The sequence below is a fragment of the Python bivittatus genome, unplaced genomic scaffold, assembly GCF_059951505.1.
Source record: "Python bivittatus isolate LINGU-HERP-01145 unplaced genomic scaffold, Pbiv_v1 ctg000330_np1212, whole genome shotgun sequence".
NCBI lineage: Eukaryota > Metazoa > Chordata > Lepidosauria > Squamata > Pythonidae > Python > Python bivittatus.
Window position 1 is genome coordinate 7,401,758 of NW_028277058.1, and position 24,215 is coordinate 7,425,972.

The 24,215-nt window shown below is 37.7% G+C and overlaps 1 long non-coding RNA gene across 1 annotated transcript; it reads left to right on the plus strand.

The window, feature by feature from the left end:
* The first annotated feature begins 371 nt into the window (after nt 1–371).
* On the plus strand, nt 372–21,877 carry LOC148215888 (uncharacterized). The gene is made up of 3 exons (XR_015796311.1): nt 372–431; nt 20,081–20,176; nt 21,393–21,877. It is a non-coding gene; the product is annotated as an uncharacterized LOC148215888 (long non-coding RNA).
* The last annotated feature ends 2,338 nt before the right edge of the window (nt 21,878–24,215 follow it).

The following is a 24,215-nucleotide window of genomic DNA, read 5'->3' on the forward strand; positions in this document are numbered from 1 at the left end:
AATGAGGACAAAACATTTTATTAACTAGCAAGGACAGCAGCAAGAGTCAGAACAGCCTGTTGTCATAGTAAGTAGACACACTATGTTCTGAGTAGCTAAAATTGGTCCATATTTCTCATTGTCTCTATCATATGTTATTTCTCTAATCAGGACAAGCCTAGAGCAAAATCACTCTTTGCTAAAAATAAATAGTGAATTGTACCAGCCTACTATAAATATATACGGCCAAACTGCTTATTGCAATCCAGGCTGTAAAAGAACAGCAGAGGTAGATTGTAAATCATTTGAAGTGGCCGTATCTGCAATGGAAAGATACTATGTATATAAAATTTTAATCCCAGAATAATCCAGCAGAGCTACAACAGAAAGAAAGACAAGCAGTTTGAAGAATGAGCCTCAGAATAAATGATGTTGGATCTGCAGATGGCCTGGTATGTAAGAAACTCATTAGAAGGCATCATTTCCCAAGCACTAGTTGCAGAATAACAGATGATTTTGTGACATAATGCTGTAGTGTGAGTGATTGCACTTAAAATTGTACAAACTTTCACGCCTAGCTAATACACGTTTAATTTTTAGCTGAGTAGTAAAGCATTTTAGGAAGTTTCCAAAGTAAATATCCAAAGAATTACGAATAAAAATGGCTTTCTAATAGTGCCATAATTACTGGTAAAGTGTCTGTTTTACAGTGTCAAGACCATGTTTTTCTTCAATTATTCTTACAAATGTCACTAGTCCTGATTTCTTTTTGTTGGTGTGCCTTGCCAACAGGAAAACAAGAAGCCAATGATGCACGTGCAATATTGTCTTCTACAAGTTGGACCATTGCTTAACACAATACAGCATTGTCTGTTATGGCAGGTAGCATCTCGACTCCACTAGCTAATGGTGGGCATGACCATAAATAAAAGCTTTGCCCCTTTTTTGTGAGTGCAGTGCATGTGACACATGTTAAAAATTTGGTCATCTAGTTGCATCTGCCTTTTTGACGCCAGTGACCATCACTGAAGATGACTGTCATGCCAGCAACATATTTATAACTCAAAAGAAACATAAACTGCCCATATTGCTATATGATACAGGACAGCTTACTGTGGCAGCTTACCACCTTAACCTGAAGCTCATGAAAAATAAGGTTGTCACAGAAAGAAACAGACTGGGTGGCTCAACCTGCCCACCCAAATAAGTGACAACTGAGAGGCTATATGCCAAGTTTTTGGTAAGCTTTATTTTTATTTTAGTGTTTTAGAATTTTGTGCAAATCCAGCCTTTTGGTTAGTTTATACTATAGTGTATTGTACTAACAAAGAAAACCAGTTAGTTCAGTTATGTGTGTTCTGAGAATGTAACTATATTTTGTTACAAGCTTGAACTAATCTGTACAATTATTTAGGAAAGATATATTCAGATTCACACTACATTCCTTGGTAATTTCTAATTAGGATGCATAGGTAATACAGTTAAAACTCCTGGTGAATTTTGCCAACTTGGGGACTCATTAACATTTTTGTAAGGAAGGTTATTTGTCCCCAGATTATTCTTTTCCTCCGTTTATCATTCTTTCTTTCTCTCTTCCACTGTCTACAAATTTATGTTTAATTAAAGCATCTGAAATATGAATGGAAATACTTTAGAGAAAGTTTAGGGTCATATTATATTTCAGGCATATATTTTTCTTTTAAACTTCTAGGAACAAATTTATGCCCACCAGGGGCATCTTGGGGGGTGGAGTGGGAAACAGCATCAAAATGGCGGGCATGACCAGAAATAAAAGCTTTGCCCCTTTTTTGTGAGTGCAGGGCACATGACGCATGTTAAAATTGGGCGGGGTTTGGTCATCTAGTTGCATCTGCCTTTTTGACGCCAGTGACCATCACTGAAGATGACTGTAATGCCAGCAACATATTTATAACTCAAAAGAAACATAAACTGTCCAAAAGCAGTGGGCTCACAAGTTATTTATGCATCTTGGCCAAAACTAATTAGATATTCCATATCAGCAGGTAAATAGAGACACTTCAGTTCCATTTGTACCACTTGTGAAAATATCCTTCGACTGGCAACAATAAAAGCCAGTCTCATCATGACCTCACCTACTGATCCAAATGCTGTTTTTATATATCAGCTGCAACAGCCAAGAAGTGGGGAAAGCTGAAAGAAGGGAAAGCAGGAGGTCCAATGCCACAGACCTATTTAGTACAAGGCAAGGCAAGGCACCAGAAGTTTGTTATATGGATATCAAGTGATGAAATGCCAAAGTAGAAATGTTATAAAGCCAGGTGGAGGATAAAAACCATAGCCCCAGTCAATAGGGCTAGATTACTATCTTTCAAAGTAAATATTATAATATTATGATTTAAGAAGAGTTCCCTTTGTGGCCATTGATCCAAAATTATCTAACTGAATTGTCAACCAGAAGGCAAAGTTGTGTATGTACTCAACAGTATTTATAGGAATGGCTTTCTGTTTCGGTGCATCAAATATCCTCAGGAAGAGTTAGTCCATTCAGGTTAAGTATGCACATCTATTTTTATTTAAGAAGATCCTTTACTCTCAAATGTTGGGTTTAAATATGAAAAGAGGGATGTAGGGGAAACTCCTATGACCTTATGACATGTATAAATATGGCCTTCAAAGGCAGTTGGACAAGCTCAAGATCTTAAGCACTTGTATCAAATTGGATTTTTAAGCATTTATATTAAGAAGGAGGTATGTTGGGTGGTTTGATCTTAAAATAAAAGGATAAGGTATAGTTGTGAGGTAGTAAAGTTCCTTTTCTTCTTTTCAACCGTCAATGGAACCTAACCAAAATCTCGAATTCCTAAAATCAATAAAAACTAGATCTGAAATGTGTTTGTTCTTTCTGTATATTCCACAGAGCTTCAGAACTATTCCAAAAGAAAAAAAGAAAAAAAAAGTTTTAGTCGGCTACGATCTCTCAAATGGAATGTTCTGTATGAAATAGAAGTAAGACAAAAATATGGTGAACTCCCATAAGTTTTCCACTTGGCTTAAAGGTCCCATTAAATGCTGTCCTAATGGTAACAAGTAGTATTTAATTTCTGTAGTGGGATTTGATGTCATTTAATACCTAAGTAAAAATGGGTATTAATGAGGAATATGCCAATGGTTCTGTAAGAGACATCTGTTTCAGCAGAATTTCAAAACTGCATTCCTCCCTTTTGAGATGAAGAATGAATAGAATGATCTTCATAATCAGCAGGGTACTCATTTAACATCACAGAATAGCATAAAATGTAGGGGGGTTATTTTACAGGTAGTCCTTGTTTAATGACCACTCGTTCGGCAATTGTTCAAAGTTGCGATGGCACTAAACAAGTTCCTTGAAGTTCCAGCCATCCCAGCCCCCCTGCAGTCTTGTGATTGCAATCTGGGCACTTGGCAACTGACTCACACTTACAACGGTTGCAGCATCCCATGGACATGTGATAGCCATTCGTGACCTTCCCTGCCAGCTTCCCGCAAGCAAAGTCAATTGGGAAGATCACAAGTCACTCTGTTAAGTTGCTCACACCATCCCCCACCCCCAGCTGTGTTTGTGCTGCACCTCTCAGGCCACCCACGCACCCTCCCCACCTGGCAGAAGCCAGCTCCAGCTATGCTCATGCCATGCCTCATGGCCACCCACACACCCTCCCCTCCCCTGCCCAGCAGCAGCCACCCCCAACCAGGCCACACCTTACATGCCTGCTGGCCTGCTTGCAACATGCCTGGGACTCACTTAACAACAGCAACAAGGAGTGCCAGGATTTCCATTGCTAAGTAATGCAGTCTTGTGACATCGTGCTTTACAATCGCATCGCCTAGCGGTGGAAATTCTGGTCCCAGTTACTGTTGTTAACCGAGGACTACCTGTACTATGTTTCTGCTTTTTGTTTGTCATCCGTATACTTGAGATATTGTAAAAGTACCTGCTTGATACTGATGTCAGTTTTGCAGATTGAGAAGATGTCAACAATATGGAGTATAGAATATTTTTCTTATCAAAAATTCTTTCAGTTATTTTCATGCATTCTGATTTCTATTTCTAACCTTATCTCTACTTATACCTTCTAAATGAATAGCTTATATCACTAAAGGAACATCAATATTGTTTGGATCTGTAATTCTTAGTGCATATCTCACACAGTGGGTTTTAATTCTTGACTAAACACATGGGTTATACTGCAATGAACTTAACGATCATAAGAAATAGAATTTCATTAGTGCCCTTACTACTACACAAAACACAATCCCATCAGGAATTGATTTTTGTTTGACATTTCCTGCAATTAAGCTTATTTATCAGTTCAATTGCTTTTTCAGATGTAACTGTTGTACAATAAGGATAAGGATAATAAAGATAATAAATTGCAAAAGTCCCTGAGGGACAGTCTGATTGTCAGCATAGATTTCTTTAAAAGTAAGACCCCTTGACAAATTAAAGGAAGGAAGGAAGAAAAACCTTAGCCATGATTCACAACATCCTAATTAGGCTGGCAGACCATTTTTACTTTACTCTTTCCATTGGGCAGTTATCCTGGGAAAAAGGGTCAGTTTGTGAAAACCAAAAAGCAAGCATCTACTACTGGATTTTGATAGTCTTGCAGAGCTTTTCTAATATTTTATAATGATCAATCTTAGGGCTTACAGATATTCCCAAGGGAAGCAGAACCTGACATTGTTGAAAATGCTACATTCATGTTTCTGTCAAATTTCACTTTCATCTACATCTTTATATACGCTGTATTGACAGGATAATAAGTTCCTTCTGATTTCCTGCACAATTGTATCAGGCACATATCATTGTATTATTAATATACCAACACTGTATATATGCACACTGGAGACTTTTATTTATTTGGGGACAAGCTGTGGCAAAATTTCATTTTAAAATGTATTTTATGTTTCTGTTTTCTCGACCAATAGATTATGGACTGTTTTCACTGTTTGGTAGGGTTTGCCTTGTTGCCATTTACTGGTGTTTTCTATATTGTTACCCAGACTTTAAAACATGGCCAGCTGTCGACCAAAATGATAAATAAAGTGTATGAGTATTGGAACCAGGGCAAAGCAAATCAATGTTTTGAACTGAAAACCAATGGAAACATATCGTTCCTGTAAAAATGCTCTATAATGGACGAAAATCTTTTTGAAAGAAAACCTTTTGCATATATTTATTATTGCAGTTACATCTTACATTTTCTCTGAAAGCCTAAAACTATGCATGTTGCTTATTATTTATACGTTTGTTTTATATCCTGTCTTTCTTCTGGGAGCAAAAAGCTGGGCACTTAACATTTTCTCCTCTGGTTTACTGCCTAATACCCACTCTGTGAGTTAGGTTGGGCTGAAAGAAAATGACTGCCCCAAAGTCACCCAGTGAGCACCATAGTCAAGGAACAGCACACACCTTGGTCCTATCTCCAAGGATGATTCAAGGCTATTGCTACCACAATCCAACTAGTCTGATCTGGAATATAAAACAAATCAGTCACAGATTTCTTTCCAAGTGATACAGTGTAAGCCACAGAAATGGAAGCTTGCATGGCATGAATAGGCATATAGTTCACAGACACTACTACCATCCTCTTTTGGAACATTTCTCAGTTCAAAAACTGTGTACCAGAAACTATGTGCAAGAAAGATTATATTGGGGGGAAAAGCATATCAGCTTGCACAGTTTAGGGAAAGAGATGTAGCAAAGATTCATCCAAAATGTATTTGATACTGTATATTATGCTTGATTTGTGTTTGTGTCTGTGTGTGTGCATGTGTGTGTGTGTGTAGTATCCCTTGTTTAAAATGATTTGTGGAAAGTTGACAGAATGGACTGACTAGTATGTCATATTGGCGTATAGCAGATTTACTGTAGATTGACTGATATATCCTAAGCACAACATAAAAAGCTAAACATTTCAACAGTCAATAATTCAAACATATGAACTCATCCAAAAAAGTATACATAGAATTATAGCATTGGAAGGGATCTTAAAGATCACATAGCCCAATCCTTTGGTCAGTGCAGGAACCACAAGACCATCTTTGACAGCCTCTCTGTGAAAACCTCTTGGGAAGGAGAAGTCACTACTTCATGTGGCAGCCTTTTCCACCACCTAACAACTCATATAGTTGGAAAGTTCCTCCTGATATCTAGTCTGTATCTCTTTTCTTATAGTTTCAATCCACTGGTTCTGGTCCTGCCTTCTGGGGTAATACAGAATCAGTCTGTTCCCTTTTCTATGAAACAACTCTTTAGATAATTGAAGACTTGTCCTTCCTGTAGGCTAAACATATCCACATTCTGTAACTATTCATCATAGGGCTTGGTTTCTGGACCCTTTACCATCTTAGTAGACCTCCTCTGAACTTGTTCCATCATGCCACACCAAGCATGTTAGAAGAACCATATAAATCAAAGAATTAAGCATCTGTAAAATGGGGATCATTTTCCACTTGTAATTCTCATGTTTTTCTCATTGCTTCATCCCTTTTTATTTTTTAAAGGAAAAAGCATTGAAAGGATGGAACAGATGCATAATTGTCAGCACCAAAAGGTACTCACCTAGAAATGTTCTTTGCAAAATACACTGGAGTCCTTGTTAGAAACGTGTCTTTGCTGTGTATGTAATATTTTATATTCATTGTTAAATCCAAAAAGCTATGAAATATCACCAAACAGACCACATGACCATAACATTGTCATATAAGGCACATTAAGGTTCTGACATGTCTAGCTAAATGAAGCATATGAGATGGGATCCAAAGACACTGAGCTCATCTTCATCCCAGAACTGCAACACAAATATGCCCCATTTTTATTACATATACTCATGATGTGATTATGTGCAATCAAGCTGGAGTCGACATTTAGTGACCATATAGATAGATCTTCTCCAGGATGATCTGTCCAAGGTGGAAGAGAGAGCTAGGTCTTCACATGTGTTCAAAATGTGATCATTTGAGCCTGGTCATCTAGGCTTTGAGTGAGAACTTTGGAATAATTTGTTATATAATCCATTTGTTGAGTATTTGGGCTATTCTCAGGTGTTGTTTGCCATAAAGAGCAGACAAGCCCAAGAAACTAATGCCACATAGGTCTAAAACTACTTTTATAAAAACAGCAATTGTAATGGAATCTTGCAGATCTGAATGTGCTTCCATACTCCCTCATTTTATTTTCATATGAATTAGGGAGTGGGCCATCTGAGGCATTTTCTCAAGTTTCTTGGAATGGGCTTGAGCTGTGCTTGTTTGATCATTGCCTTGATGACAGATCTTCCCACTGTCCTTCAAGGCCATTCTCTATGCCTTCTACAGGGGTCTTCTCCAACACCAAAGTTCAAAAGCATCAATATTCTTTTTATCTGTTTCAGGTCCAACTTTTGCTTTCATAGAGTATTACAGGGAAAACCATTGCAGTTTTGATCATTGTGAGTATGAACACACCATAGCGTCTGCATACATTTTCAATGCCCTTCATTACTACCCTGCCAAGTGTTGGTGTGTAGCATAATCCTTAATTGCTGGTTCCTTGATTGTTGATGGTCAATCCTAAAGGGCAGAACCTATCCACCACTTCAGTATCTTCATTGTCAATTCTAAGGCTGCTTCTAGTACCTATTGCCATTAGTTTGGCTTTCTTTATATGTAATCTTAGTCCCATTTTTTTCACTGTGTTCCTTGACTTTCATTACTAGAGCTTGGATTCTGATAGAGTAGTAGCATCAACATAGCATAGGTTGCTGATATTTCTTCCTCCAATTTTAAAACCACACTTATCTTCCAGTCCAGCTCTCCTCAGTATTCAGTATATATTCATCATATAAACCTCATGATGTAGCCTTTGTCCTTTCCTTAGACCACAGTTGAGGTGATTTAAAGTTGTCTATAAATGTTCCAGTTTTAAAGTAGTGTATTCCTTTTTTTCTCTCGCACAATTTTTGCTATGGACTCAACAGAGCATGCTTCATCAATGATGTGACTGATGACACAGTCAAAAGCTAGGATCAGCCTAGTCCTATTGGCCCCTTTAGGCTGCTGCAGGTACCATGACATTAAGTAGGGCCAGTAGCCATAAGAGGTCCTCTTCTTCTTTCTCCTGTTCTTCCCAGCTTTCCACATTTCCTATCCTAAAGCTGTCTTTGTCCAATACTTTTTCAGCTAAAGGTGCTGCTGGAATATTTCTATTTGAATTGTTGACACATTGTGTTTTAAGGTCCAAATTCTGGAGGCATCGGTTGGTCTAGAATATGGTTAAACATTTGCAAATTAGAATGATGATACATTCTCATTTGCTTCAGTCAGCTCCTGATCCTACTTTAAAAGGTCATTTCCAAACAGCTCCACTGCAGCAAACAAATCACTGTTTTTATTTATAATAATGAAAAACTGTGTATTTATATAGCATGAACATCCATCTGCTGTTACTTGACATGTCGTATATAAGACAATAGAAATGTAGTTGATGGTTGCATCTACAGTCCGTTCATTTACAATGGAATCCTTCTTCAGTTTAATTCACTTTTCCTTTACAAATATCATTGGATTTGATAAATTTTTATGAGGAACTCGTATAAAGATAAAATCTGGAATAACAATGAGGCAGATACCATGCAGACCATATCACGTTGTTCTGCAAGCAATTCCCTAGCCTGACTTATTTGCCAATTTTAAAGATCACATTCTGCAAGAGACGTGTTCAGTCTAATGACCGCTGAGTCTGAACTGACCTTACTCAGGTTAATTAGTTTGTTTCATAGTGGCTGAATAAATTGAAATGCTCACAAAAATGCATGCATGTCTCCAACAAATGATGGTTGGACAATATTCTTTCCAAGTTACCCAAGATGCAGCACTCATGTGTAAAGTTTTCATCAGATAATATGTAGTCATCAGGGAACAAGGGAATATAGAACAGGAAGTCACCTGCCTGCCAGTGGGATTTGCCCCATCGTTCTGCTCCTTCTGATGTGCAGCCCCGATCAAGCATATTTTTACTACTACTATCAAACCTCTGTTAGATATATCCCTGTAGAAGCATATAACACCTGTTTTTGCTAACGCACACTGGCTTCCAGTTGCATTCCAAGCCACACTCAAAGTGCTTGTTATTCTATATACATCCTTTTATAGTTCAAGCCCAGCAATGTCTGCTAGTGTAGGGACATTCACTCTTTTTGACACACAAGCAAACCACCAAGAATCAACTAGGGTAGGGTCTTTATGGTGGCACTTAGGAATTCCTCTCCCCGTTAGTTCAGTCAGTTCTCTCACTGGCATGCTTTCAAAAAAGTCTTGAAAAGTATTTTAATTCCTTAGCTTTCCTCCTATAATAGCTATGCTTTAAGTGCTGCCAGAAGTTACTTACTGATCCAGATATATATTAATGGTTCTGCCCCCCACCCCCCACCCCACCCTTTGATTTATTCTTCTGATGCAGTAACTTTGCTTATGTCAGGCCCAGGCCAAGAACAACGGTGAAACAGTCCAGTTGAGTTAAGTTCCTTTATTTGTTTACACCATATAGACAGAAACTCTATACTTACTGCAGCTAGTGGATATACCCTGGGAGATTCTAGGGAGTGGCTATCCTGAATCTCTTACTCTTCTCACTCTCCCCCTGCAGACTGTGATGTCTTTTCTCTCCTTTCCCTTCCTGGAATGCCCCCCCCCCCCAATTCCTGATAGCCTTGCTCTCTGTTGCTATCCACCACATCACCCTCCTCTTTGTAGATACATTCCATCACAGCTTAGGATTTTAGGTAGCTTGATGAAGTTGTTTGTTTACCCTGGATAGTTTTATTCATGGTCTCAATTGTTATTTATTGGTTCTATGGCTACCTGCACTGAGCTGGCTTTACAGGCTGGGAGCATGTCATGTAGAACTGAGCCGGATAAATAAGTACTGGGGAACTCACTCTTAGGGACACTATGGAGCTTCTCAGTTGAGTCTCATGAAACAACTGCCATCTTATGGTAATTTCAAAGGACATGATTGTTTTGGAGGAAAGTATTATGGAAGTGGAAGCCAGGCTCAGAGACTCTGAGGGATGGAATGAGAACGCATGTGGCTAGATGGACTTTTCACAGCTGCACTTCCATGTCTTTATCTTTTGCATTTTGATCAGCCATGCATTTCAGCCCAATGTAATTGCTGCAATCTGCTTCCAATAAGCAACAGCATCTTCCCCATTATCAGTTGTGCATGGCTTTTACTTTTATGAAACCATTTGCCAGGCTTTTAATATATCTCTTCCTATAAACCACCTTCAGAATAATTGTTTTAATCTTTTATGCTGGCCTAGGGAACAAATAATTGGGAGGGAAGGGATGGATTTCAAACCATGATTGTGTACCTGATGTATCATCCTGTAAATTTCAAAACCTGATGTGGTTTACCCTGCAGAGAATATCAGATGTTTCTGCTCTCAAATTCTAAGAATAATTTAAACTGAGAAAAATATCTGCTTATGATACATCTATAACTGTTCTGGAAACTGATGATAGAAAATGTAAACAAGAAGAGGAGATTGGAGGAAAGAGATCTTCTCAAAACAGCTGGCACTGATAAATTGCAGCAGAAGTTACTGTAATTGCTCTTAAAATATCATCACTTGTATTGCACTCAATGGGTATCTTGACTCATGCTTAACAAATTAAAAAAAGAGCCTCGCACATGCTCCTTATTTATCCCGTTGATCAGATTATCATTTTTACCCTTTTTTAAAAAAATACAGTATAATATTTAGAGTGCAGGGCACAGACTGAAGAGACCCAAACTCAAATTCTCATTCGGCCATTGAGTTAAAAGGAAATCTTAGAGCCATTTACCCTTTTTCAGATTAACCCAGAGATGGGGAAAACGGTGCCTTCCAGATATTGCTGAATTCCAACCCCTAGTGACTCCATAAAACACAGCCAATAGTGAGGCTTTTTGGTCACTTTAGTTTCATAATGTCTGAAGGGTAAAAAATATCCTTGCTTCCACACTAGACTAGTTCATAGGCTTGTTGTGAGATCATAGCCAAATGTTAGGAGAATATTTGAAACTTTTCACCTGTTGAGATATAATGCAGAGAAGATATCTGGAGAATCCAGTCCCCCCTCTTCCAAGTTACTAAGCAAGGTGCTTGTTGGTATCAGGCTTCATGCCAGGCATGACAATAAATCTTGACTCTTCAGATACTTAACTCTGTGTTCAGGAACCTGCTTATGGCAAAAGGTCACAGACATGACATGGCTAGGCTGGTAGCTTTATTGGGGACAAGACAGAAGCCATATATCCACAGGTATCCACAGGAGATCTTCAGTATATAGAAATCAAAGCCTACACATACACACACACACACACACACACACAGAGTATGCATGTGTCTGTGTGTATGTGTGTGTGTGTGTGTGTGTGTGTGTATTTTCCCCCCCAAGATTTACATCCAAGCCTCCACCCTTTCGAGGCAATGAAGATTGGCCACTATCTTCCAAGCTGCAAGTCTGGGAAGCACTTGCCCGAAGTTTACATAATGGGAACCACAGATTCCTAACTTGCCATCTTCATTGCTCACAGCTGAAATCAGCACAAAGATCCTCATCTTTATCCATAGGAAGAATTTGCTCTCCGCTGACCTTTAGGTAGAGAGGGTAGCAAGGAGCTAAGATGGCAAAGGAAGGATCAAGAAGACTTGCCAAAGCTATAGGCAACCTACCTGTTTCTGTGAAGGCATGGAGGAGGAGTTAAACCTCCAGTAACATTTGTGATAGGTGATGATGTCATTACATGAAACAAAATTAGCTCAACTTTACCAGAGCACCAGGAAAGGTACCAAATCAAGCTGTACCCCAATACTTTCCAGAAGGTTAAACTGCTATATTAATCTGCTGCAACAGCAGATTAGAGAATAAAGATAGCAGTAAACTAAGAAGCATGTAAAATAATTATAGAGACCATTTATAAAGCAGTGTTACCAAAGATCCTGCCAGTGATCAACTAAATTAATCATTCTCAAATCATGCTTTGGAATTACCCCTTCCCAAGAAGCAAGCATTTGTAACTCAAATCAAGATGTTAAGGTTTTAACACCTGCGGGGTTATTAAATTAAGAACAGAACAGAATCTTTTAAAACTGAAGGGTTTATCATAATATACTTATGTCATGCCTATTCTTAAGTTTTTTTAATGCCTGGTGCTAATTGACCTAAGACATTGACATGTACATTATTTTCCTTGGAACTCTTGTTTTTAGATATTGCAGAAATTGAAAATCTTTCAAGTGTCTTTCCCATTTGAGGTCAGGGACATGGAATAGTGAGTTGGGACCCTTTTCTTTCAATCTTGCCTCTCCTTTGGCTACCTAGTAGTCCTGTTTTCCTTGCATGACTATAGGGTGTTTTCCTCACGTGGCATTCTCTTCTCTTATTAGCTGCTACTACTTGTTTTAATATGTAGGTGGTGGTTCCTTCTGTGAAGGTAAAACAGAAAAATCAATTCCTTTTTACAGTTCACTGTCTGGCTGGATTTGATCAGTGTATGGTTTTTAAGGAACTAGCTTTCAGTGAACAATTTTGTCAACCCACATAAAACATGATTTTATAAAACAATACATACAAAACCAAGAGAATAAACTGTATACCCATAACAAAAATATTAATTTAAGAGAATTGCTTCATTGCTATCTCTTTTAATATCATTTCTATGGGTGTCTGCACGACAGGGTGCAAATGATATAATGCAAAAGACAGATATATAATTGTAGCACTTCCATGATGAAATAATCATGTTATTCTGACTTCATCAGAGTTTATTACAGATACTGTAGATCCTTCCGCTTTATTTTATGCTAGTTTCTATGCTGTTCATTTTTAAGTCCTATTGTAATGGTACGTGGGAAAGACCTTGGGAGACAGGGCCAAAACATACCACCTAGAGAACGGTCAGATAAGAGACTGAACAGCCCACAACTGGATATGGGCAGGGCCAGAGGTTCAGAAGGGACCCTTCCTAGTTTCTCAGACTATAAAGGAGTCTGTATGGCAGGAGATTTGTACTATCAGACTTGCAAGATTCTGTCAATGTAGCTTACAATAAAGTAGAATTAGCTCGTCTGGTCATGTTTCCTGTCTGGTCTACCTAGTAAGGCTGACACCTATTGAGTTAAATGAGATGCATCTCACATTAGGTAATTAACCAATGTGATTAACTAATGAGATCAGGACAACTGAAAAGCTCATACATTTTTTTGACTCCTGAGTTCAAATTAGGAATGTGTCTAAATTGGCTCTTGTCAGTCCTACAAGTTAATATTTCATACTGTTCTGTTACATTTTTTAACTAATGGCAATCCTACAATTATTCTTGAAGCCAACTTACACCAAGTTTGGCACACAACTTTGTGCAATATGTGCTTTTGCAAAACACAATATTCATGACTGAATACATGCTGTTTAGATATACTCTTCCCAATTATATCCTTTTTTTGTGTAAATATTTGAGTAGAGGAAATGAACACTAGAAGATTCAGTTCACTGCTGCTCATCTATATTGCTGTGGAGTTCATACTGGTGGACATAAAAATCCATGAACCTTTAGGACTAACAAATATTGCCCTAACCTTTTTTTTTTTTTTTTTTTTAGAGCCATGATAGCTTGCTTAGTGCTTTTATTGAGGATTGTTGTTCCTTGGTTAAAAGTTCTACTTAACATGCTGTAATATATTCCTGAAAGATGGTATTTCCCCTGTCAATTTTGTTTGTTTGTAAATGTATGTACACTGCTTTTAACTAGGATAAGATTTATCCTGAGTTGATTAAATCCACTCGTTATTCATTAGTGGAAATAACTTAAAATGTGAATTGTTGTTCAAGTTCATGTTCTATTTCATTTGTTTACCTTTAGCTCTGTTTAGCCAATATATTTGAACTTTGTTTCATTTCTTCTGGTCCACACCTTGCATGCTTGGGCAAGAGAAGGCATTTTTCCCTCCTTCTAGGAAACAAAGCAATGTCACAACCTAAAGTCATTCCCCCAAAGCATCCTGGCCCAGTTTGCTAGGGAAAGCTTTCAGGCACCTGTCCAGCTAACACTTGGAGTAAATTTGAGGATTTCTTTTCTTGTTTCAAAAGGGTATACAAAACCCTGAGCCATCACATTGCCCAACTCTTTCAAAAATTCATTGCAATCTCTCCCTTCCTTAAACTCATTCCAATTTCTCCTTCTTCATGGGAGAATAAATTATTCTCCTGAAATATGAGTAGAATATCTCCATCAAGTTAACATTTTTGTTTCCAAAGGTTGCATTCTAATCCTAGAAAATATATGCACAGACCAGAAATCGACATAAGATTGCTTATTTCTATGTGGAAATTCCATCCCTGGGTTGTATCTCTACTATGTTTCAAGAAGTAGAAATGCTATGAAAGACATTCAGTTATAGTAGATGAGCTCTAAATGCATTCACAGAAATGTCTGTGTAGCTAAGCCAAATAAGACAAACTACAAGGTGCACACTGTGAACACATTCACAGATATTGTATATACGCATATAGTACAATATAAGGCAGGGTTACCTGGGTACGCCATACACATGATTTCCAATCCTTGCAAAATTGGTGTCCCTTCTTTTTCCCTGAATCCAAAGTCCAGGATTGCATTCACTGTTCTGCACTGACTTACTGGAATACAGCTGCTTAGCAAAGGACATGTTCCGTGAATTGTTTCCCACATATATGTAAATATTTCAGTACACATGTGATGCTTGTAAATCTGATCTGATTCGGACTTTGAAATCATTTCAGATTTGCAATTCAGTGTGGTTTCAACTTTTAAATTGACTCTTCAAATCAGGCTGATTCTATCTGAAGAATTAATTCCATCTGGGGGAAACAAAACTGTTTACGTGCATATGCAAAAGTCCAAATCAACCTGGAAGTATCCAGTTCAACAGTTTTGAAAATATGATCTAATTATCTTTCAATCAAATGTCCGCATTTCACAAAGTTGCAATGCCCACTGAATGAAAAGCAACTGAATGGTTATATCTGTAATGACAGGTCCATAATGCAGATTCTTACTAGATTTATTCATCAGAAAGTAATATGAATGTATGAATCAATCCACTGACTCACTCAATTTGGGTATTTAAAGAGTGGATCAATCTGTTCTGCTAACCCTAGTGATTTATATTCAAATATTATTTTTTTGTTGTTGTTGTTCTGACTTAGGGCTGAAATTTTCTCAGAATCATTCATTATTTCTGTGTAATAAAGGGTTCAGAGCAAAAGGTTTTAACACATTATCAGCCTGATAAATATCTTTTAAAGGCAGATGCTAGATAGTGCCATTAAAAGGCTGTTAACTTGTGATTCATGTGGCTGAAATGTTCTGTAGATCTTTAATAATCAATGTTTTTATTTCATTTAGCTGTGAAGTTCACTGTGCGAACTTTGACTCCCTAGAAGAAAAATGAGAAACTAATGCAAAGGACAAATAATTAACCTTTTTTTTCCCCCTCAAACACCAGAATCTTGCTAAAACAGTATATGGAATGATTTTTTACTTTCACCATTCAATAGATTTGCTATGTGCAGTCACACAATTTACTGATTTGTTCATTTGTGCCTTTAGCAAACCATATTCTAGCCTACTATGTTCAGTGAGCCCTGCCCACTTATTTAGTTTATGGTCAAATATGTCATGCCAGCCCAAAAAATTGAGTTAATTCAGCAAATCAAAGTTAACTACACAGGAGCTCATTATTCACATCCAGTAATGTCTCACCTTAAAGCAGTGTTGTCCAAACTTGTCCACTTTAAGATGAGTGGACTTCAACTCAATGAGTGGACTTCAACTTCACTGGCTGGCTGGGGAATTCTGGGAGTTGAAGTCCACTCATCTTAAAGTGGCCAAGTTTGGACAACACTGCCTTAAAGCATATCAAGATGTTCAGGATATGACTATTGATGTAATCAGTGGTAGTAGTAGGAAAATCACATGATATATAGATATACAGGTCCCCTCCCCAAAATAACTCTTGGGAATATTACAGAGGAACTTTAAAAATCTTAAAATAATCCCAGTGTATTTATAGGTTACAGAATTCTATCAGACCGAACAGAAATAATGATGTAAAAATGGAAAGGAAAGAAGAATAGAATTTGTAACATTCTGTTGTAGGTTTATTTGATAATAATTTGAAATTCAGTGAACCCTCCAGACATTATTTAAACATCCTAAGGATCCTATAGCATCCAAGAGGTAATAAGAGGTAGTGGGTACTTCTGCAATCAAAACCCTGTCCCTCTATATATTCATATGATGTTGACACATGAATAAAATGGGTAGGGCTTCAATCACTTGGTGACAACCATCATCTTGACTTTTTTGACCACCCCTTTGGATGCCCATGAATGAATGTTTGACATGATTTTCTCTTTGATTGAACCTAGACAACTTGTATATGTTACTAATAGAGTGACTGGATGTCATAATGCCCAATTTATATATATATTGAAGGCAAAAGGAGAAGAGGACGGCAGAGGATGAGATGGTTAGATAGCATCACTGAAGCAATGAGCATGAAACTGAGCAAACTCAGGGAGGCAGTGAAGGACAGGAAGGCCTGGCGCAATATGGTTCATGGGGTCACGAAGAGTCGGACACGACTTAACGACTAAACAACAACAAAATATATATATATATATATATATATATATATATATAAAATTGGATATTACTGATATCCCTTAAATTATAGAAATAACAATATGCATTTCGGATTTAAAGCCTAGCCTTGATGAATGAAGGGAGCTGTCAGCTAAGTGCTCCATGAATGGGGCAGGGGAAGCATAAAACACCTGAAAGGGGGGAGTCACAGATGACTTATCAAGCCTCATTTGTCTTAAGGAGAAACAACTTTAACTGTGAAAAATTCTTTCTAATGTAAACTGCTGTCAGATGGTAAATTACATGGAAATCTACAGAGGGATATGAGTTTAACAACATTATATCTTGTTTTTACAAGGCAGTTTGTTATAATGTGGCTGCACGTAGACAAGTGCAGAATAATGTACCCTTCTGTAGTAGAGGATACATTTATTTATTTTATCAAATGTATATGGCCACCCATCTCACATGATGTCCTCTTCATCAGTATGTCTCTTTTTCAGGGAAAAACTGCATCAGTTGAGCTTCTTCCTGTTTTTAATCTGCCAAAACCATGCGCCCCATCATATTTTGAATGAAGCAAAGGTAGAAAGTAAGAGTTTGTTGATTACTTTGCATTATCACCCAAGGGAGTTAGTACAAGCAGTAATAAAAACTGCCATTCCTAAGCAGAAGTGGCTCAGGAAGTTTTGATACCTGAGGCAGAAGATATAACAGTCACCCCTATTTCACAGATAAAAGCTGAGCAAAATGGGATTTGAAACTTACTTTAAAACCTGCCAAAGAGGCAGGATAGCAAATAGATTAGAAAAGAAAGGAGATCTGTCCAACATGAAAAACATTCAGTTTCAAACTTGGAATACACTCCACTACCCAGAATGTGAAGTCAAACTAGTTAGCTGTTTTTAATATTCCTCTTACATGTTTCCCACTGCTTTCAATGACATAATCTAGAAGCTCCATATATTCTGTCCAATTTTCAGGATATTCTGTTTTATTTGCAGGGGAAAAGACCTGGAACGTTTTAGAGAAATGGGGAAAAACATCATTGCATCACTGGCAATTATTTATAGGCAAACAGAGGAGCTACCCCATCCTTTTACAAACTAACACACAAGAAATGGACAGGTTGTGGTAAAGTTGCTTGTAGTCAGAGATGTGAGGAGCTAACTCATGGGTAACAGCAAACAAACACTGGACTCCAAAGATGTAGGAAACCTTCTGCAGTTTATTCTTCCCAGACCTTTAAGCATTCAGGATCTGGAGTTGAAAACAACACAGTCTCTTTGGAATGTCAGCAGTCCAAACCAATGATACAAAAGAAAAATTCTCAAATATAGAATATCAAACCAAGGAAGAAAAATGGGACAGGCAGCAGCAGTTTGAGGCTTGTTATCCTCCTTCACACCAGCTGAGTCAATGGGCATCCCAGCCTCAGGAAACAGGCAATTCCCTACTTGGGAAGACTCTCAAGACTTCCTCTTGTCAGGAATTCCAATAGAGGAATCAACTCTATTAGAGCCTGAGAAATGAGCCAGATCCCAACCAGGCAGCATAGACAGGTGGGGAAGTCTGCTTATATAGGCCTTGCTAAGGGAATTTCATGAATTGGAGTTTACGGACTGGTGGCTAGACAGAGTTGTCTTGTGGGGAAACACAGGAAGACAGGGTGCTTGATCTACTCTCTTGAGCTCCTGAAGAAAAGGCATGATATAAATCTACCAAACAGACCAGCACAAATATGAATCTTAATTTCAAATTGGAAAGTAGCCAACAGTGTCAACGTTACAGAATGTTTAGGTAACTGCACAATATTCAATGTATGGGGTGGGGGCAAATCAAACCGGTTTCCATTCTGCTTGCTACTAAATACAGATACTAGGCCCAGCTGTATCACTGTTCTTTTGAATGAAGCAACTGGATACAGCAGATGAGTTTCCTGTGTGAACAGATTCCAATAATGAACAGGAAGTCCATTTCACAAGCAATATCCCACCGTTGTTTTGACCTATTTTTTTTTTCCTAAGAGAAAGCAAAGGAGACACTACTACAGTGATGTATATGTTGAGAGGCGAAACCTCAGTTATGACCGAAGCCCATTAGGAGCTCATCATAGGTGAATGTGAAGTATTGGTGCTTATGCTGTGAGAAGTAAATAAGTGGAGTTCAGCATCTTGGCTGTACTTTTATCACACCATTCACTAGTAATAAACTCAGATTTACAGTGGGGGAAAAAAAATCCCCAAATGCCATAGAAAATATTTCTCAAAAGGCAGCATTATAAAGAGAGATGGGCAAATAGATTTAATAAACTAGTTTTATTTCTCCAATGTGTTCAAGCCCGTCAGAAGCATATTGTGAATGAGACAAACGTTCTGGATTTCAATACTACCATGCCTTTAAAAAAAAAAAAAAAAGTTTGCAAGCTTGGTATATCTCAGATAAAAAGTTCTGAAATGTGTTATTTGACTCGTTAAATAAGCCTCACGTTTGACACTAATGAAAATTAACCAACCAGCCTTCCCTATTACTGTGCTTCCCAACATCAGGTAATAGTATTATTACATTATTGTTGTTGTCATTATTGTTATTATTATTATTATTATTATTATTATTTTCCTATGAGCAGTGGATGCATATACAGCAGGTAAAAAGCAAAATAAATTCCATATTAGAGAAACATCCAGTGAACATGATGGATATAAGCCACAGGAATGTTTGGATCACAAAGACTGAGCTCGGGAATGGGCATTTTATATACAACTTATTATCAGGGGAAAAAAATGGATATATAATAAGGTGGACAAAGGTGTTTCTGAAAAACAAAAACAAACAAAAAACAGAATCTGTATTCAGTATGAGTTCAGTGCTCCACTAATTTTAGCCAAATACATCCTAGTGTACAAACTTTTTCACCATCAAATATGCACAGACACACATACATGTACACCTTTCTTTATACATTTTTGGTGCCACAAAATTCATGGAATATCAGTGCCCCATCCTTGTAATCCTACTGCTGAATCTTCCATGCAAGATGGGGCTTTTGACATTAATCACAGGTAATTAGAGGTACGTGTGATTTAATTGGGATTAATAGGGGTGTGCAAATCCACCAAGATACACTTCAGATTCAAAATCTGAAGGTGTCAAGATTGATTTGAATTGTAGATTCCAGACTCAAAGGCAATATGGTTTGATCTGAACTGATTCATTCCAGGGATTTAAATCATAGATCAAAGATTCAGCATGGGCTATAAGGAGGAAGCATCAAAATGACCTCAGCTGCTCCATTTTTTTGGTAGAATGAGATGAAAATAGTAGATACTTTAGAAGTCATCAACTCTGCTGAGTGTCATCTAGAGAACTTCAAGGATTTCACCACAAGAAAGTTTTGAAAATTTCCTCTTCACTGCTTTTCAGGCAGAGATTGCAGCCATGAGTAAAGAACCACACATCTGTCTCCAAAGTATCTAAGAAATATTTTTCTCTTTCCATCTCTCCAATGTCCTCCTTCAGGTAAGGAAAGCATTTCTCTGCTCTTTTGTGTTATAGGCCTAGCAACATTTGCTGCTGTTAAAATAGGGAAACTGCTACTTCTCTGCCTCTATATTTTTCTACCACAAGCACTTCCAAGATAGGCTGTATACACTTATGACACAGTACCACACATTACCTGCAGAAGGACTAGATAATAGCAGAAAAGCTCTGAAGTTAGAAAGCCAACCTTATTTCAGCCTCCCCACCAACACTCTCCATGGTGACCTTGTAAGTTTTCATTTTGTCGACTTCCGCAAACAAGTTATGTGCAGCTTGTACAAAAAATTTTTTTTTTAAAAAAATGAAGTATCTATGTGGCTTGTATACTATACTGCAAGATGAAGGAATTTCATAGGTAGACAATTGCTTAATCACTCTATCTTAATCTTAGTTACTCAGTAAAGTCAGTCATTCAGAACAATGCAAGACAGAGACAAACAAATAGCAGAAAGAAACCAGTATGATTTTTAAAATGGACTGGAGTTAGTAAAAGGTAATAGCGTGTGTGTGTGTGTGTGAAAAAGCTGAAGAACTAGACAAACTAGACATAGAGGCTAGTAGGGACTATATTACAGGTCAGAAAAATAGATTAACAGTTTAAAAGGATGAAAAGGGTATGGATTTGGAGAAGTGTAGTAGATTATAGAAGAGAGAGCCAAGCCAAATAAAAAACACTCTGTGGAAGATGTTTATACAAGATGTTGTACAGATGCCCTGTTTCCCTTTTCTGGGGTTCTGGATTGCTGCAGTGCATTTGAATAATGTTCTTACACAGCTCTTCTTGTGGGAGGTTGGGTTGTTAGTAGAATTACTGGAGGACAAAGAAACCAAATCCCAGTAAACACCAACCCAATACAGAAGTTAGATAACCTGATCAAGAAAATCCTTAACGACCTAACCAAGAAAGGTCAAATCACAGTGGCAGATCAAAAGCAGTGGATCCATCCTCCCATGCTTCTATGGACACCCAAAAATACATAGGCTTGACATACCTCTTCATCCAATTGTATCATTACCAGGGACCCCAACATACAACATACGAGAGAACTTACAAAAATGCTTGGACATCTCACAGAGGGGAGTGAATGTTCTATCAACTTCCTACTATAGTGCCTCCAGAAAATCAAAGACCTAAAAATAGATGAAGACAAAATTATGATTTCATTCAATGTGACAGCACTCTTTATATCCATAGACCCAGACCTAGAGAAAGAATCCATGGCAGCAGTACTACACAACACACTTGACCCAACCAAATAAACTAAGATTGGAATATCCAGAATCATGGACCTCATCAACCTCTGCCTCACTACCTACTTTCAGTATGAAGGAAAACTATACCAACAAATCAGAAGAACACCCATGGGGTCACCACTCTCAGGACTCACAGCAGAGACTGTAATGGAGCATCTAAAAAAGCAAGATGATGTTACCTAGTTGGTAATGTCTGCAATCAAACAACCAAGCTCAGAGAGCACCAAGGACCCCACAGTTCAACCCTGAGCTACATATACTCTCTTCTATTGGGGGGGGGGGGGGCTCTCTTTTTTCAAGAGAAGCTGCCTGAGCTAATTCTAACAGAAGAGTAAGAACAGCATTAGATTGTCAAAACTCTAGTCCTTGCTTATTCAAAACAGTATGTTATTTTCAAAATCTTACTGTTCCATTATGATGTAATAGAAATCCAAACAAAGCATTATGAAACTGTATCCCCGTCTTTGTATTCTTCAGGGAACAGGGGTTTTATAAAGCAGAGGAAATACACAGTGATTTGTGACTTCTCAGTATTTCATCTTGGGCTTCGTGATGTAAAGGAGCATACAGGTATTGTCAAGCACAAGACAAATGTGGAAAGTTCAAAGAGCTTAAAATCCACCCTAACACTGATAAACCTTTGATCCAATTCAGACAACCCAGTGACAGAACAGTGAACATAGAGAATGATATTTTTTTTAGGGATTTTTTTTTAAATTGCAGCACAATTTGCCATTTGTTGTGAATGACAGTTTCATTAAATTGGTAGGCAGAATGTTTCAAGCAGCGAAATAGCTAGAAAATATGTACACAGACATACAAAAGTGAGTCACCTTATCCACTGCACTGAAAAAGAGAGCATTGGTGTAATCCAAAAGCAATTATCACAAAGTTCTAGTGATTAAAAAAAAAAAAATGGAGTACAGACAGCAAGTTATTCCCAGTAGTAGCCACCTCTGAAGATTCTCAAAGTTTGATTAGGACTCATTTTCTGGATATGCCCAAAACAAACCATGGAAAGGCTAAAAACATTTCATGAGTTTGGTGAGGAAAGTACTTGGAACAGCTAACAAAATTTAAAAAGCAGGAGATAAAAGGTTAAAAGTTAAATACTACTAATGTGAAAATGTTACAATGTTGCACATATTTTTACATAGTTGAAAAATAGTTCTCTAATACAGAATTTAAACTAGAGCATTGTGTGGCTTTTGTCTCCGACAATACTTTTGTAATTACTGTCATGGACAAAGGAATTCTGAACCTTTGTTACCTTCTGAAACAAAGTAAAAGGAAAACATGTCAGTGTTGAAAACTTCTAGCAGCAAAATGCATAGTGTTTAGAACATCTAGCAGAGAATCGATCGTATTTAGAACATCTCCAGCAAACTATGAAGTAGAGGCTCTTTCCTTATCCTTGACCGACATGATTTTCTGGTGGATCTCTATTATTATTGTTGGTCACACAGTCAGCCAGATGTTTAGACTGGATTTGGCATTTTTTATCCACTTATTGAGTCCTTCCCAAGGACCTGGGATAGGCAGATGTGGTTCTTTAATATTAATGGTATTGGCACAGGATGTAAGCTGTTCCAAAGTAAAGCTGCCTTTTGCAATTGACTGATGGTGAATTTGTCAATGCTGATGGTCTTCAAGTGGTGCTCCAGGTGTTTTGGGATTGCACTCAAGGCGCCTATACCTATTGGTACTACCTTTGCTTTCTTTTGCCATAGTTATTCCACTTCTATTTGCAGGACTTTATATTTTGTGATTTTCTCCAGTTCTTCCTCTTCTATTCTGCTGTCTCCAAGTATTGCAAAGTCCACCACCCAGACTTTTTTGTCTTTCTTATCAACAATTGTTAAGTCTGGGTGTTATGTGGCAGCTGCTTGTCTGTTTGAATTCTAAAGAGCACTTTAGACTCTTCATTTTCTATTACTTTGTCTGTTTGGTGGTCCCACCAGTTCTTGCTCGCAGACAAATGGTATTTCTTGCAGATATTCCAATGTACCATTGTTGCTACTTTGTCATGCTATTGTTTGTAGTCAGCCTGTGTGATCTTCTTGCATTATTATTATTATTATTATTATTATTATTATTATTATTATTTTATTTATATAGCTGCCCATCTTGTAATTGTGACCATGGGTGGTACCCATAAGATTAAAACAAAACCAAGAACAATTAGTAATAAAATAATGATGGCTGAGGACAAACCCAATTCAAACCATAAAAAGCACAAAATTACAATGATGGGCTCACCTATCTCCAGACCCCATGCCAGAAGAAATCTCCAGGTCTCCAAGGACTTATGAAATGCTCAAGGGATATGATGTTCCAAAGAGCAGGCACTGTGACTGAGAAAGTATGGCGTTAAAGGTTATTGATTTTGCTGCATCACAGCAGATCAAGAAGCTGGATGGTGATAGATCATATGAAATGGCCAAGATCCATGCATGAGCAAGGAGATTTTGATAGGGTGCCTTGCTATTCATTAAATAGAAATTCCCATTCAGTGACCCAGTATTAAAATTGCATTTGATTTTGTACAGAAAGAAGCTATTCGTGTATAGATAGTCTTTTGGATCAATTTCTCGAGGTTTTACCCTAGAACAAGCAAAAACATGGTACACAATTCATGCAGTACTAAACTTTCACAGATCTATTGGCCATGTGCCTTGGGGAAATAAGGCCTGATCAGTTTTGACATCAGCTATCAAACTGTAAGATTCAGCTACTGAGCAACCACAGTTTCTAGCACTTTCTT